General features: G+C 38.7%; 1 pseudogene; it reads right to left on the bottom strand.

The window, feature by feature from the left end:
* LOC102813743 overlaps positions 1-9,920 on the bottom strand; it is a 30,118-nt pseudogene extending 20,198 nt beyond the window's left edge.
* Positions 9,921-15,397: the final 5,477 nt, after the last annotated feature.

A 15,397-nucleotide genomic window follows, 5' to 3' on the forward strand; every position in this document is an offset into this window, starting at 1 on the left:
CAAATATATATATATATATATATATATATGGTATTAGCTTCCTAAAAGGTGTTTCTAGTCTGAGCATACAAATAAATGTGCATGGTTGAACCTGGAGGACATTATGCTAGTGAAATTAGTCAATCACAAAAGGACAAACATTGTATGAGACCAAAGATGTAAAAATTTAAAAATAAATAAAAAGCGTTTCTTGAAAAAAGAAACCATCTATGGTGGTTCAGGGGATTGGAGGAAGAAAGGGTTGTGGGAAAACTATTCATGCGCTAGAGAATAGACATTATGTTAACATGGGCAACAGGGCAGGCAATATACAACAAGAGGATGGTCCTCAAAGGAAAGAAGAAGGTAGCAGGGGACACAGGGAGGAGTGTAATAGTTAAAGTGAATAGCGGTAAATGCTGCTAACTGTACATGGAGGGGATTGCAACCATAGAGTAAAGCAAAGTATATGGTTTGTTGAAGGTAAAACTGCTGATCTGCTCTGTACATTTTCAGTCAATTCACAATAAAAAGTTAAAAAAAAAAAAAGAGTCATATATATTATGCAAAGTAAGACAGCAAACCAGGAAAAGGAATCATCTAAACATTGTTGTCGTTCATAGTCTGAAGAGAACATTTTAAAACCTATGACAAGATTAAATGACCGTAACATTTCAGGAATTGCTATTATTATATTAAAGGACTCCTGGCATGGCACTGTAGGATAAGCATTGGACTGTAAGCCACAAGGCTGGAGACTCAAATCCACCAGCTATTCCTCAGAAACCCTGTATAGGGTTGCTGTGAGTTGGAATCAACTCTACAACACTTAACAACAACAACATTATTTTTAATCTTTTTTAAAAAAAGGAATTAGAAATAAGAAAATGCAAAGAATAGGTGTGAGTTTATTTGGTAGATGTTATTGTATGTGAGATTTTTGGTGTGGTGCTGTTGAATAAGCCATGGACTGCTAACTACAAGGTCGGTGGTTAAAACTGACCAATAGCTTCTTGGAAAATCTACATAGGATCAGTATGAGTCAGATCCGACTCAATGGCACTTTACAATATCAGCAACAATTATATGTGAATGTGAATTTTGCACTTTGATGAAAGAGAATAATATTTGTGTATAATATATAATACTTACAGAATTTTTAAAAACCTCTGGGAAAAAAGGAGATTATTTTCCTCTCTATTTTTTTAAAAAATTGTTTTCTCAGGCTTAACTGCACTGGATTTTCCCACCTGTTTAAGCATGCAAATTAAGCAAAACACTTAACTGCACTTTATTGTGCTTCATTTTAACTTAGATCAGAAGAATTTTAATCAAAGCAGTACTGAGCCTTTAGGAGAAACTGAATTGTAGTATTGTTTGTAGCAATTTTAACTGGTCAAAATATATGGTATCCTTTACTTTACGTTTGAAATCAGTTATTGCTAGTTACTCTTTCAAATAAGTGAATAATTTTATCTTTATTTTTCAGGTGAACAAATACAAAGGTTAAGTGGCTTGCCCAGGGCACACATTGAATCAGTAGCAGAAGTGGAATTATAACTCCAAACTACTGATTCAAAACTTAGTCCAATGAGCCATACCGTTTCTCAAGTAGTAAGCATATTAATAGTCCCTCTAAGCAGGAAACAGAGCTCTAAATGGAGCATGTCCCATCCAGAAGACCTATGTAACAGTAAATAGACCTACTTCCTTCACTAAGGAAAAAAAAAAAAGTACTTAAAATGCTGTCAAACTCTCTTTTTGTTGTTGTTGGTGGTTATGTGCTGTGGAGTCGATTATGACTCATAGTGACCCTGCATAGGGTTTCCGAGGCTGTAAATCTTTATGGGAGCAGAAAGCCTCATCTTTCTCCCATGGAACAGCTGGTAGTTTCGAACTGCTGACCTTGATGTTTGCAGCCGGATTCGTAACTACTACGCTACCAGAAGGAAAATACATGTTATGAATTTAAGAAGTAATATAAAATGCATGTTACAAAGGAGGGTTAACATTTGTACTTGCAAAACCAAAAGAATATTTGATTTTGTTTTGCAGTACTGACATTAAACCTAGAATACATAAGCTAGTGAATTGGGAGTATTGGACGAATACCTAGGTAATTTAGGAGTTCGTTTTCTTTTTGTTATTTGAGCTAATCATAGAAAAACAACTATCTCACAAATGTTACTTGATTTAATATTTGAGTAAAAGCTTTCCTAAATTATCTCTCTCATTTTAAGCTCACCAGGTACATAATTTTTCTAAGTGTACAAATTCAATTCTAACTGTGAAGTTCTAGCTGGTGATCTAGATATTGGAGTTACTAGACAGGAATTTAAAATTGACTATGACTGTGGTCATTAGTTCAAATCCATCAACTGCTCCGTAGGAGAAAGATGAGACAATCTGCTTCCATAAAGACTGACAGTCTTGGAAACCTTAAGGAGCAGTTCCACTCTATCCTAGGGTTGCTATGAGTCAGAATCAACTCGATGGCAGTAGGTCTGGTTTTCAAATGTGCTTAAGAAAATAGAGAATGGGAAGACTATGTTGAAAGTAAAGATTAAGATAAACTGCAAATTAAAAGTAAATAGTTCTACTTCTGGCTATTATAGAATAGTTTGTATTACATTAACTCTCCTGCTGAGAACTATTTAAAAACAATGATAACAAGTATTTGAAGCCGCTGGGAATAAAATGAGGAAGCCAGGACAAAGAGGACCAAGATCCCGGAGAGGAGAGAAGCCACACTGAAATGAGTCCCTTATTCACTTTAGTCTTCCATTTGGGGTATTTGCAGACTCATAGTACCTAAGAAGAAAATGACAGTCTGATTTAATTGCAGTTGTAGTCTTACTGGGTTAGCAGACCATTGTTGGAATTTGGGACAACCAAGGTGATTAGGACTTAGTGGACTAAGATTCCGGAATTGAGGAAACCATACAAGTGTGAGCTCAAAATTCTATGAAATTTCCCTACAGGCCCTGATTGGTTGGTTGCTTGTGTGCCGTGGAGACGGTTCTGACTTATAGTGACCCTATATAGTATTTTGGAGGCTGTAAATTGTTTGGAAGCAGAAAGCCTCATTTTTTTTTTTTCATGGAATGGCTGGTAGTTTCAAACTGCTGACCTTGAGGTTAGCAGCCTGACTCATAACTGCTATGCTACCAGAGGTCCTTATAAGACCTGGGCTGATGCCTAAATGGTAAGCCGTAAAAAGTGAGGAAACTAAATGTAAAGGAACAGCTTGGAGTTTAAAGAACTAATAAAGATTTGGACAGAGTCCTAATATGATGCTGTAGGATAATGACTGTACTGCTAACAGCAAGTTCAGTAGTTCAAACCTCACCAGCTGCTCCTTGGAAATCCTGTTCAGGGTTGCTATGAGTCAGAACTGACTTGATGGCACTTAACAATAGAGATTTTAGCAGTATTGAAGACCTGGGGAGATAAAGATAGGAATTTAGGGAGTCCTATTGTGGCTCTGTAGGATAAGCACTTGACTACTTATCCTTCTAAACCCACCAGCTGCTCCTTGGAAACCCTATGTAGGGTTGCTATGAGACAGAACTAAGTCCGTGGCACTTAACAACAACAACAAGTAAATACTTCAGGATTTCAGGTGAGAATACAAGAAAGCTATTCCTTAAAAAATAAAGGATATGCTTTGAAAGTTAGGAGTAACTACAAAGTCTGAAATGTAGCATTGATTAGAGTGAGGTGATCAGTTCATCCATTATATGACTGATGGAAGAAACGAAATCCTCTCGGGGGAAAAAAGTTAACTTCAAGTAAAGCATTCACATTTTTTCATACATGATGTCTAGCATTCAATAAAAAATTGCCATACATGCAGACAGCAAGTCCAAACGATCAGCAGATTAAGAGAAAACATATAGGTGATACACATATTTGAGTTATCAGATATGGACTTAAAATGAACTATGACTAATGTGTTCAACTGTGGTCTACTATGCTGAGAATGACAAATTGAAGAGAAACATCATTGTATTCATGGTCAAAATGAGCATTACTAGATCTTCCCTAGTATAATGCTACTAGTGATAGGATAATATCCATACACCTACAAAGAAGAGTAATAACAGGAGTGTAAGAGAGATGAAACAATTTTTAAGTCACAGTGGATCTGCTCATCATAAAATTATAAAATTCAATATACTCAGCATTAGCTTTTCCTTGGCTCCACAATCAACATTTATAGAAGCAGCAGTTAAGAAATCAAACTATGTATTAGATTAGGCAAACCTTCTGCAAAAGACCTCTTTAAAGTGTTCAAGAGCAAAAATGTCACTTTGAGGACTAAAGTGCACCTGACCTTGCTTAGTATTTTCAATTGCCTCATATTCATGCAAAAATTGCACAGTGACTAACAAAGACCATAGACGTATCAATGTACTTGAATTACGGTGTTGCAGAAGAATAATGGAATGAAGAAATCTGTTTGGAAAGTAAAATAGCAGGATTGCTCCTTGAAAGGCACAATGATCAGACTTCATCCCTCATACTTTGGATGCATTGTCAGGAAATACAAGTCCCTAGAAAAGGACATCAATCTTTGTAAAGTGGAGGGTCAGTGAAAGAGAGGGAGGCTCTCAGTGTGATGGATTGACACAGTGGCAGCAACAATGGACTCAAACATAATAGCAGTTGTGAGGATAGCATAGGACTAGAGAGTGTTTAATTCTATTTCACATATGGTAGCTATGAATAGTCTGAAATTGATCAAACATGCAATCGAGATACAGTGATGATTACTGCTTGTGATTGGATGTGAAATGATTGGAATATGAAAGTTGGAAACTAAGTACAGTATTTGGAAATATGGAAATGAAGCAGGATAATGCATGACAAAATTTTGCAAGACCAGTGATATCTTGCAAATTTGGAAGACAGGTGTCTGGCCAACTGATTTTAAGAGATCCGTATTTGTGTATGAGAGACAAATTCTGGCCATCCTGGCTTCCAAGGATCATTTTGGCTGTACTTCTGTGTATTCTTTTGGCAGTCCACAGTACTTTTAATATTCTCCTCCAACTCCTCATCAAACTTTTAATATTCAACTCCAATCATAACTCAAATGCACCAATTCTTCTACTATCTTCCTTATTCACTATCCAAATTTCATGTGTATGCGGTTGTTGAAAATACTGTGGCTTGGATCAGGCTCCTTAGTCCTCAAACTGACATCTTTGCTCTTCAACACCTTCAAGAGGTCTTGTGCAGCAGATTTGCCTAATGCAAATCTGTCATTTGATTTCTTAACTGCTGCTTCAATGAGTGTTAATGGTTGATAAAGCAAAATGAAGTCTTTGACAACTTCAATCTTTTCTCCATTTATATGGATGTTGTTTATTGGTCCATTGGTGAGTATTTTTGTTTTCTGGACTTTAAGGTGCAACCCATATTGAAGGCTGCATCTTTGGAAGTTCTCTGTCAATGTATGGTTGCAACCGTTTTTGTATCATCTTTAGCAAAATTTTACTTGCATAAATTTTGCTAAAGATAATTAAAAACAGCTGCAGCAGCACATTGACAGTGAGCTGTCAGAGGTTCAGGATGAATTCAGAAGGAGGATGTAGAATGAAGATATCATTGCTGACCTCAGATGGATCTTGGCTGAAAGCAGAGAATACCAAAAGATATTTACCTATATTTTATTAACTACACAAAGGCTTCTGATTGTGTGGATCATGGAAAATGATATATAACATTGAGGTGAATTAGTATTCCAAAACACTTAATTGTGCTCACGAGGAAATTGTACATAGACCCAGAGGCAGTTGTTCAAACAAAATAAGGGAACATTGAATGGTTTAATATGAGGAAAGGTGTGCGCTATGGTTGTATTTTTTTTTAATGATTTATTGTGAATTATATGGTAGTTTTCATGGGAGAACATTAGCTTTACATTCATCCTATCATATATGGTTTCATTGCCATGGTTACAATCCCCTCCATGCATCATCAAACAACCAAAAGGTATACCCCGCAAGCCTGCCCCCCAGTCGTTAGCACACAGCCCCTATCCCTCTCTGGGTCTAGAGTCCCCAGCTGCTCCATCTCTCCATTTAATCGTCTCTGCCTTCATCTCTGGTGTCACTGTTTCTCTGGGTAGGGTCCCGCACTCTGCTCTTCTCCCTTGATAGTCCCAGGGACCTCTGCTCCTGGACTGCAAAGTCAATCACTCCCTTCCTTTTGCTGCAAAACATCTACCTTTACATTTCCAACCCTCACAATCAGTCCTGATAACAATTATTCACTATTGTGAATATTGTACCACAAGAGACCTATCCCCATCTTCTTTCAACAGCCCTGCCCAGACAGATTGGATACTACTCAGTGGAGATTCTATCTTCCTCCGTACCCTCTGGCTCTAGGTTCCCTCTTGAAAGCTTGTAAGCCAGTCACTTCTTGCCTTTGTAGCGCTCCCCCCCCTCCCCATTTTGGGTAACCAATGTCCAAGTTGCCCATCTCTGTCTACTTTGTGTATGGAGGGGGTGGGAATGATCCTCGCTGTAAAGATTTGTTCCCTTGAAGCCAGGTCAAGTAGGTATTATCTGCAACTGTGGGTGTTCTTATGCATATGCCCTCTCTTCTTATCAGTTGGATGTTTCACTCTCCACTCTAGTCCTCTGTGGCTTTGTCACTGACTCTGGGCTCAAGAGTCCCCAGGTCTTGCCACACTGCTGGCCATGGGGTTGTATTTTTGACACCATACTTAATCAATCTGGATGCTGAGCAAATAATTCAGGAAGCTGGATTATATGAAGAAGAATGTGGCATCAGGATTGGAGGAAAACTCATTAACAACCTATGATGTGCTGATGGTACAACCTTGCTTGCTGAAAGCCAAAAGGATTTAAAATACTTACTGATGAAGCTCAAAGACCACAGCCTTCGGTACGGGTTGCAACTCAATGCAAAGAAAACGGAAATCCTCACTACTGGACCAATAAGCAATACCAAGATAAAAGGAGAAGAGATTGAAGTTTTCAAAGACTTCATTTTACTCAATCAACCATAAATTCTCATGGAAGTAGCAGCCAAGAAATCAAAGGACATATTGTATTATACAAATCTGCTGCACAAGATTTCTTTAAAGCATTCAAGAACAAAGATATCAGTTTGAGAACTAAGGTGCGTCTTACCCAAACCATGGTATTTTTAATAATCCCATACCATGTGAAAGTTCAACAATGAGTAAACAAGACCGTAGAAGAATTAATGCATTTGAATTATGATATCGAAAGTACCATGGACTGCCAAAAGAACAAATAAATTGGTGTTGGAAGAAGTACAGCCAGAATTCTCCTTAGAAGACAGGATGGCCAGACTTCATCTCTCATCTCTCATACTTTGGACATATTGTCAGGAGGGACCAGTCCCTGGAGAAGAACATAATGCTTGGTAAAGTGGAGGTTCATGAAAATGAAGAAAACACCCAATGAAATGCATTGGCACAGTGACAGCAGCAATACGATCAAGTGTAGCAATGATTGTGAGGTTAGCACAGGACTGGGCAGTGTTTCATTCTGTTGTGCATAAAGTCGCTATGAGTCAGTTCCTACTTAATGGCACCTAGCAACAACAACAATGACGTCTTCATTGCAAATACCTTTTTTTTTTTAACTGATAATTGTACTCTGGATTTAAGTAAAACATGGGGGTGTGGTATCCTAGATCACCTAACCCAGGAGTTACTCAGTTGGGTTGAGGGGTGGAGGGGGGAGAAAAGTAAAGTTATGGCAGATAGAGGAACAGCATGGGTGAAGGCATAGAGGTGAGAAACAGCCTGGTGTACAGAACCCAGGAGAGTTTGGTGTGGCTGAAGGCTGAGAGGGGGTGCACCAAGTAAGGGATGTGCTGGAGAGGCAATGGTAGGATGGTGAGCTGGTCCAGAGCCGGGCTACAGCATTACTCATGAGAGAATCCTCTCTGCACTCTGTTTGGAGGTAGCAAACCCAAAAGCGTTCCCCCTTGTCCACTAAGGAGGTTTTGGCCTTGAGGGCCATGCTGAGAGCAGGTTCAAGCCCAGAGAACTCTTGACCTCCTAGCTCTACACACTTGTGAGGGCCACCAGAAAGTGTTCTCCCACCCTGCTCACAAAGCACTTAGAACAGACCATCTCTGAGTGTTGCTGTTATACACCATCATGGATACTGTTCTCTCTAGGTAATGCCAGAGGGGACAAGCCTTGGGAAGGTAGAAGGGAATAGTGACCAACTATTTCTCTGCTTCTGACAGTATGTCATCCAGAGAAGGCCCCACACAGTGCAGAACCCAGCCTAGATTTGTGTGTGTGTGTGTGTGTGTGAAGGAACTGGGGGTAAAACAGGATCCATTACCTGGTGCTTCCTGCCTTGGAATGCCTGCCTCGCTAGGGAAAAGCAGGAGCTAGTGGATGAGCAGGTAGAGGATGCTGGCAAAGTCAGCCAGGCCTGCAAGGATGCCGAACCTCAGCATCAGGTACTCTAGAGAATGCTCCAGCTTCATTTACAGAAGGGTGACTTGGTGTTTAGTGATGCTCCAATTGTCCGAGTAGTCCAAAACACTATGGGCCATTCAGATTTTATCCTTCAGGGGCAGCTGGGCAGGAATGTGGACCTTTGTGCCCTCATGGTTCAGCTTGTTTCCATGTCTTGGTCACACTATACCACCACTGTGTGTTTCATGTACTTGAGTGGCTTCTTGGTCTCAAATGCAGGGGAATATACAAAATAACATAGAGAAAGTACTTGAAGATCTTTATCATTTCCTTGCAGATCTCAGGTTGAGTTATGGTGTTAAGCAGCTGCCCAGGTCAGGCTGGTTAAAGGTTAAGTCCCCTAGGACCTTACAGTTGATGTTACCATTTTCCAGCAAGACCTCGGTGTCAAAGGCCTCCACAGTGCGCTGGTGGACAAGGTATTGTGGCTTGACTAAGTTTGAACTGCAAGGTCTCGGAGGTTCAAGCTCACCAGCTACTCCTTGGAAACCCTGTACAGGGTCGCTATGGGTCGGAATCGACTCGATGGCACTTGACAACAACAACAACAACATGTACCATAGTTTGTTTATGCAGTGTTCCATTGAGGGACATAAAGCCTGCCTCCATCTTTTTGCTATTTTTACTAGTGCTGTGATGAAAAAGGGTGTGCCTATATCTATTTGTATCACAGCTCTTACCTCTTTAGGGAGTTCTAGTGTGGAGTCCTGGTGTGGTGCTATGGGTTAATGCACTAGACTGCAAAGTCAGTTTGAACTGCAAGGTTGGTGGTTCAAGCTCACCAGTCGCTCCTGGGAAACCCTCTAGAGGGTTACTATGGGTCAGAACTGACTTGACGGCACTTAACAACAACAACAACAACAGCAATAATTATATTGGGATTCTGGTGTGGCATTATAGGATGAGTGCTGGACTCTTAACCACAGGTTGGCTCAACCCCACCAGCTGCTCCCCAGAAATCCTATACAGGGTCACTATGAGTCAGAACTAACTCAACAGTACTTAGCAAACACTGTTCTATTAGCTCCTTTAGAATATTGCCAGTCACCAACTTATTAAACATGAGCTAGATGTCTGATATTTTAGAATGCTGTTAATTTTTTCCTAAAGGATGATGTTAATCTTGTATTCTATAGGTTATCTCAGGATCTATATAGAGAAATAATTTTGAACTTATTATTTTGAATCTCTCTCTGATAGAAGAATATCTGCCATTTGCTTTAGTTAATGGTGCTGATATAACAGAAATACCACACGTGGGTGGCTTTCATGATCAGAGATTTATCTTCTCACAGTTTAGGGGGCTAAGAGTCTGAATTCCTGGTCCTGACTCTCAGGGAATGCACTCTGTCTGCTCTGGATAAAGTTCTTACCTCATTTCAGCTTCTACTCCTAGGTCCTTTGGTGATCCTGTGGTGTGTATCTTACCCTCCATTATGCTTGTTTGCTTGCCTGGTCTTTTGTATTTCAAAAGAGACTGCTTTAAAACACACCCTACAATAGTATAGCATCATTAACATAACAAGGAACACCCATTGCCCAATAGGATTATAACAGCAGGTATATTATTGTTATTGCTATTGCTAATGCTGTTGTTGTTAGGTACCCTGCAGTCTGCTCCTACTCATAGTGACCCTATGCATAACAGAAGGAAACACTGCCTGGTCCTTTGCCATCCTCACAACTGTTATGTTTGAACACATTGTGCAGCCAGTGTATCAATCCATCTGGTTGGCGATCTTCCTCTTTTTCACTGACCCTTGACTTTACCATGCATGGTGTCCTTCAATAGGGATTGGTTCCTCCTGATGACATGTCCAGAGTAGGAGCTAACCTCCCTTCTAAGGAGCATTCTGGCTGTACTTCTTCCAAGACAGATTTCCTTGTTCTTCTGGCAGTCCATGGTACTTTCAATATTCTTCACTAACACATAATTCAAATGCATGGATTCTTCTAGGGACTTCCTTATTCATTGTCCAACTTTCACATGCATATGAGGCAATTGGAAAATACCGCGGCTTAGGTCAGATGTGCTGTACTCCTTCAACTCAAACTGATCTTTTTGCCTAATGAAGTACATTGTTTAATTTCTTGACTGCTGCTTCTGAGTGTTGATTATAATCCAAGCAAAATTAAATCTTTGACAACTTCAGTCTTTTCTCTGCTTATTGTGATGTTTATTGGTCCAATTGTGAGGATTTTCCTTTTCTTTATATTGAGCTATACCTAAGGCTGTAGTCTTTGATCTTCATGAGTATTTCAAGTCCTCTTCACTTCCAGCAAGCAAAGTTGTATCATCTTTATGTCACAGGTTGTTAATGAGTCTTTCTCCAATCCTGATGCCATGTTCTTCTTCCTGTAGTCCATCCAGCTTCTCTGATTTTTGCTCAGCATTCAAACTGACTAAGTATGGGGAAACAATACAACCCTGGAGCATACCTTTGATTATTTTAAACCACTCAGTGTCCCTTGATCTTTTGGAACAATGGCCTCTTGGTCTATGTATAGGTTCCTCATTAGCACAGTCAAGTATTCTAGAATACCCATTCTTCATAATGTTTTGCATAGTTTGTTATGATCCATACAGTTGAATGCCTTTGCATAGTAAACATGCAATGCAAAGCACAAGTAAACATCTTTCTTATATGCTGTTTTCAGTCAAGATCCATCTGATATCAGCAATGATATGGCTAGTTCCACATCCTCTTCTGAATCCAGATTGAATTTATGTTATGGCAACTCTCTGCTAATGCACGGCTTATAACCAGTTTTGAAATATCTTCAGCAAAAAATTGCTTGTGTGTGATATTAATGATATTGTTTGATGAGTTCTCTATTCTGCTGGCTCACCTTTCTTTGGAATGGGCACAAATATGGATCTCTTCCAATTGGTTAGCTAGGTAGTTGTCTTCCATATTTCTTGGTATAGAGTAGTGAGCATCTCCATTGTTGCATCAGTTTGTTGAAACATTTCAATTTGTATCTGTCAATTCCTGGAGCCTTGTTTTTTTGCTAATGATCCAGTGCAGCTTGGACCTCTTCCACAGGTGTAGAGGTTAGGATTTGTCACATATTTTGGGGAGACAAATTCAATCCACAGCGTCATCCCTCTTAAATATATTTTTTGATGAAAATTCATAGTCCTTACTCTTTACAATGTCATAGAGTTTTTATGATTAGAAAATAATTTTACGTTTAGTTTCAATTGTTGCAATTTGCTCTTTCCCTGCTTCCTACTGAAATGAATTGATCCCAAATATCTATGATTCCTTTTTAAATATTTGAGGAATATTAGAATCTATCTTAGTGGTCTTTTTTTTGTTTTTGTTTTTTGAACTTTTTGTTGTGAAGTGAGTCAAAGTTTATAGAACAGATCACCGGTTTTATATTCAACAAATTGTATATTTCTTTTCATTTCAATGATTGTCTTTTCCTTAATGCATATTACCCTCTTTAATTTAGGCTTTCCTCCTGTCTATTAGTAAACTTTCAGATACTGGTTGAACTTTTCTGAATTTCTCCTCATCAAAAAACCCTCCATCTTGTCATCTTCCCTAAATCATGGGACTTTACCTTGGAAAACATTCCTTCAATTAAGACCTGGTCAGTAGTCAATGTAAACATTTAATTGTTTTTGATGAGAATGCATTGTGACCACTAAATAATATATTTTGCTATGCTTATGCAAATTTATAGTATCCATTTCTTCTCTTGGACTCTTGGTGTGGTGCTATGGGATGAGCACTGGACTGTGTGTCACAAGGTTGAAAGTTCATATCCACCAGCTGCTCCTCAGAAACACTATACAGGGTTGCTATGAGTTGGAACCGACTCAACAGCACTTAACAACAACAATAACAACATTTCTTCTGTCGAAATTATTTAATCTGCTTTTGTCCCTATTGAAAGTCATCCACTTTGTGAAGATGAATTTGAATTCAGTTGTGTTTTCTTAGGTAATAGGCATGCCAGCTAACTCTGCATCTTGAACTATTTGAATAAATATATTCTCAACATCAATACTGAAATCATAAATGATAAAGAATTAGGTAGGAACTGCAAAACTGCTATGTGTTTGTGGATAGCTACTAGAATATCTTGATTTGCTTTCCAGGCAAATGAAGAATAGCATACAAGTGAGAAAGTGCTATTTATAAAGATAAATATGAAATTTATTTATGCCTTTGCAATTAACTTCTAAATGGTTGATGAAGCACCACTCTCAAATTCCAAACAGAAAGCATCTTTAGCCAGGTTTTTATGACCCTTATTTTAAAGCATCTGTGTAGCCAGGTTTTTATGACCCTCATTTTTTTTTCATTGTAAAAATATATTTACACAATATTTACCAATTCAACATTTTTATGTGTATAATTTAGTGATATCAATTACATTAATTGTAGTGCCCAGCCATCACCAATAATGATCGCCAAATAAGTAGAAACTCACTGCTTGCTAAATAATGACTTCTCCTTGGCCCCCTCTGGTAACCACAAATACAACTTTGTTCTCTATGCCTGTTCTAGATGTTTCATATAAAGGAGATAATGGAATATTTGTTCCTTTGTGATTATTTCACTCAACATAATGTTTTCAATGTTCAGCCATTGATAGCATGTAGCAAGACTTAGTTTTCTTTATACCTGAGTAATATTCCATTGTTTGTATATACTACATTTTGCTTATGTATTCATATGTTGATGGATACTCAGTTGTTACCACCCTTTGGCTCTTGTGGATAGTGCTGCCATGAGCATTGATGTATATGTGTGCTGTCCCTCATCTTGAACATAAATTTACATTCTTGACAAATTAGAGTCTAAAGTGGAGAAAAAATTTTCTTCCAAATAGTTTTATACAGCCCAACCCTCTTTTTTCCTATCTGGCGGTGGTGTGCCGTGGAGTTGGTTCCAACTCATAGCAACCCTGTATAGGGTTTCTGAGGCTGTAAATCTTTATGGGAGCAGAAAGCTTCATCTTTCTCATACGGACCTGCTGGTAGTTTCGAACTAGTTGACCCTGAGCTTAGCAGCCCAACTTGTAACCACAATGCTACCAGAGCTCCTTTCTAGAGCACACTTTTCTCATACTATCAATCTAATATAAAACAATTCGTTCAGTCCTGCAACTAATATTTCTATCCTCTTGGGGAATTTCAGGAATATACTATAGAGAGAGGAAGTGAGGTTTAGCTGTGCATTGTTTCATTAACTCAGGACAGGCTGAAAGCAGGGAACCATCTCAATCCTTACATTATTGCTCTCTTCTCTTTTAAGTCCAAGCCCATGATCATTGTCATTTCTTCCTGGTTCACTCTACTTCCAGTTCCAATTCCAGGGCAGATAAACCTTTCTTGGAAAATGATATCCTAGAAGATGTAGGAAGCCTTACTACCTGGATCAGCTTCCAGTTAAAACTTCAGTCCTTGTGGCTGTCTGAGGATTGAGTTTGTCAAGTGTTATTAGGATTGCTCCCTCAGAAGTTCTTTGATCAGCTTTCTTGACTTTATTTTGGATATATGACAATATGCAGAAATCTCCTGAGCATGTCCTTTAATGATCATGCTATTCATCCCTGGGTTTGTTCAGTCTCTTCTTTTCTCATGTTCTTACTATCTGGGTCTGGAGCTTCTTAAAGTCATTAGAGATTTGCTTAGTGCAATATTATCATTTGATTTCTTTACTGCTGCTTCCCTGACTATGGGTTGTGGATCCAGGCCAAATGTTAGACTCATAGGGTGCTGAATTATATTGTTTGCTAGTACAAACCATTTAATGGCAGAGAGAGAAATTACCTTGATTAGTTGTTAAAATATTAGTCTGAAAGCTAGGTGTGAAATTGTAGGCTATAAATACAAGGTAAGGCCTATGTACAAAGAAACTCCCCTTCTTTGTACATAGACCTTATCTTGAGAATAAGCCTTCGACTACACTTTGCATGAGACAGATTTATGCTAAAACAATGTATCCATCTGGATCAGACAACTTCAAAATTCTTTTGAAAAATGACAAAACTTTCCAAGATTAATTGAAAAATCAGTAAAAGTAGAGAAAATTCAGCATACAAACGAAAATGAAAAGGAATAAAAGTATGTTATGAAGAAGGCACTGAACCATTATTTATATGTTGGCTCTTGTTTGCTGTAGATTCCGACCAATGGCGGCTCCTCCTGTGCAGAGTATAACTGCCCCAAAGGCTGTGAATTTTGGGAATTAGATGATGAGGCCTACCTTCTGAGGTGCCTTTGGATGGGTTTGAACTGCCAAACTTTTGGCTAGTAGTATGGTGCTTAACAAGGAGCCCTGGAAGTACAACGGTACTAACTGTAAAGATAATCAACTTTATGACACCTAACAACAACATATAGAACTTAATTGTTTGTGCCACCTGGGGGTTTCTAGAGTTTTTTATATTTAGAAAGGGTTTTTTGAAAAAGAAGAAGAGAAAGACTTAAAGGAGGACACACTATTTGGGCACAAAATTCTTATTCTCTTAGGTAACAAAAAAGAAAAAAGTATTGTACTGATTTCTCATTCCAAAGCATGACTTTAGTGGTATAGTGTTAAGCAGAATGAGTCCTTCTGGCAGTGAAGATTGTTTTAATAGACTTCCCACTCTTAACAGCAAATGGTTTGTTTGTGACTAGGGCTGTAAAGGAGCAGCTCCTCCTGGCAAGAACAACTCTCCCCATCCCCATTAAAGCATCATACAGTCATATAAAATTAAAAAGAATACACACACACATATGCAGAGTCCTGGTGTGGCACTGTGGGCTAATGCATCAGACTGCAAAGTCGTTTGAACTGCAAGGTTGGTGGTGGTTCAAGCTCACCAGCTTCTCCTTGGAAACCCTATACAGGGTCGTTGTGGGTCAGGATCGACTCGACGGCACTTAACAATAATATATATATA

Source organism: Chrysochloris asiatica, unplaced genomic scaffold (assembly GCF_000296735.1).
Source record: "Chrysochloris asiatica unplaced genomic scaffold, ChrAsi1.0 scaffold00012, whole genome shotgun sequence".
Lineage (NCBI taxonomy): Eukaryota > Metazoa > Chordata > Mammalia > Afrosoricida > Chrysochloridae > Chrysochloris > Chrysochloris asiatica.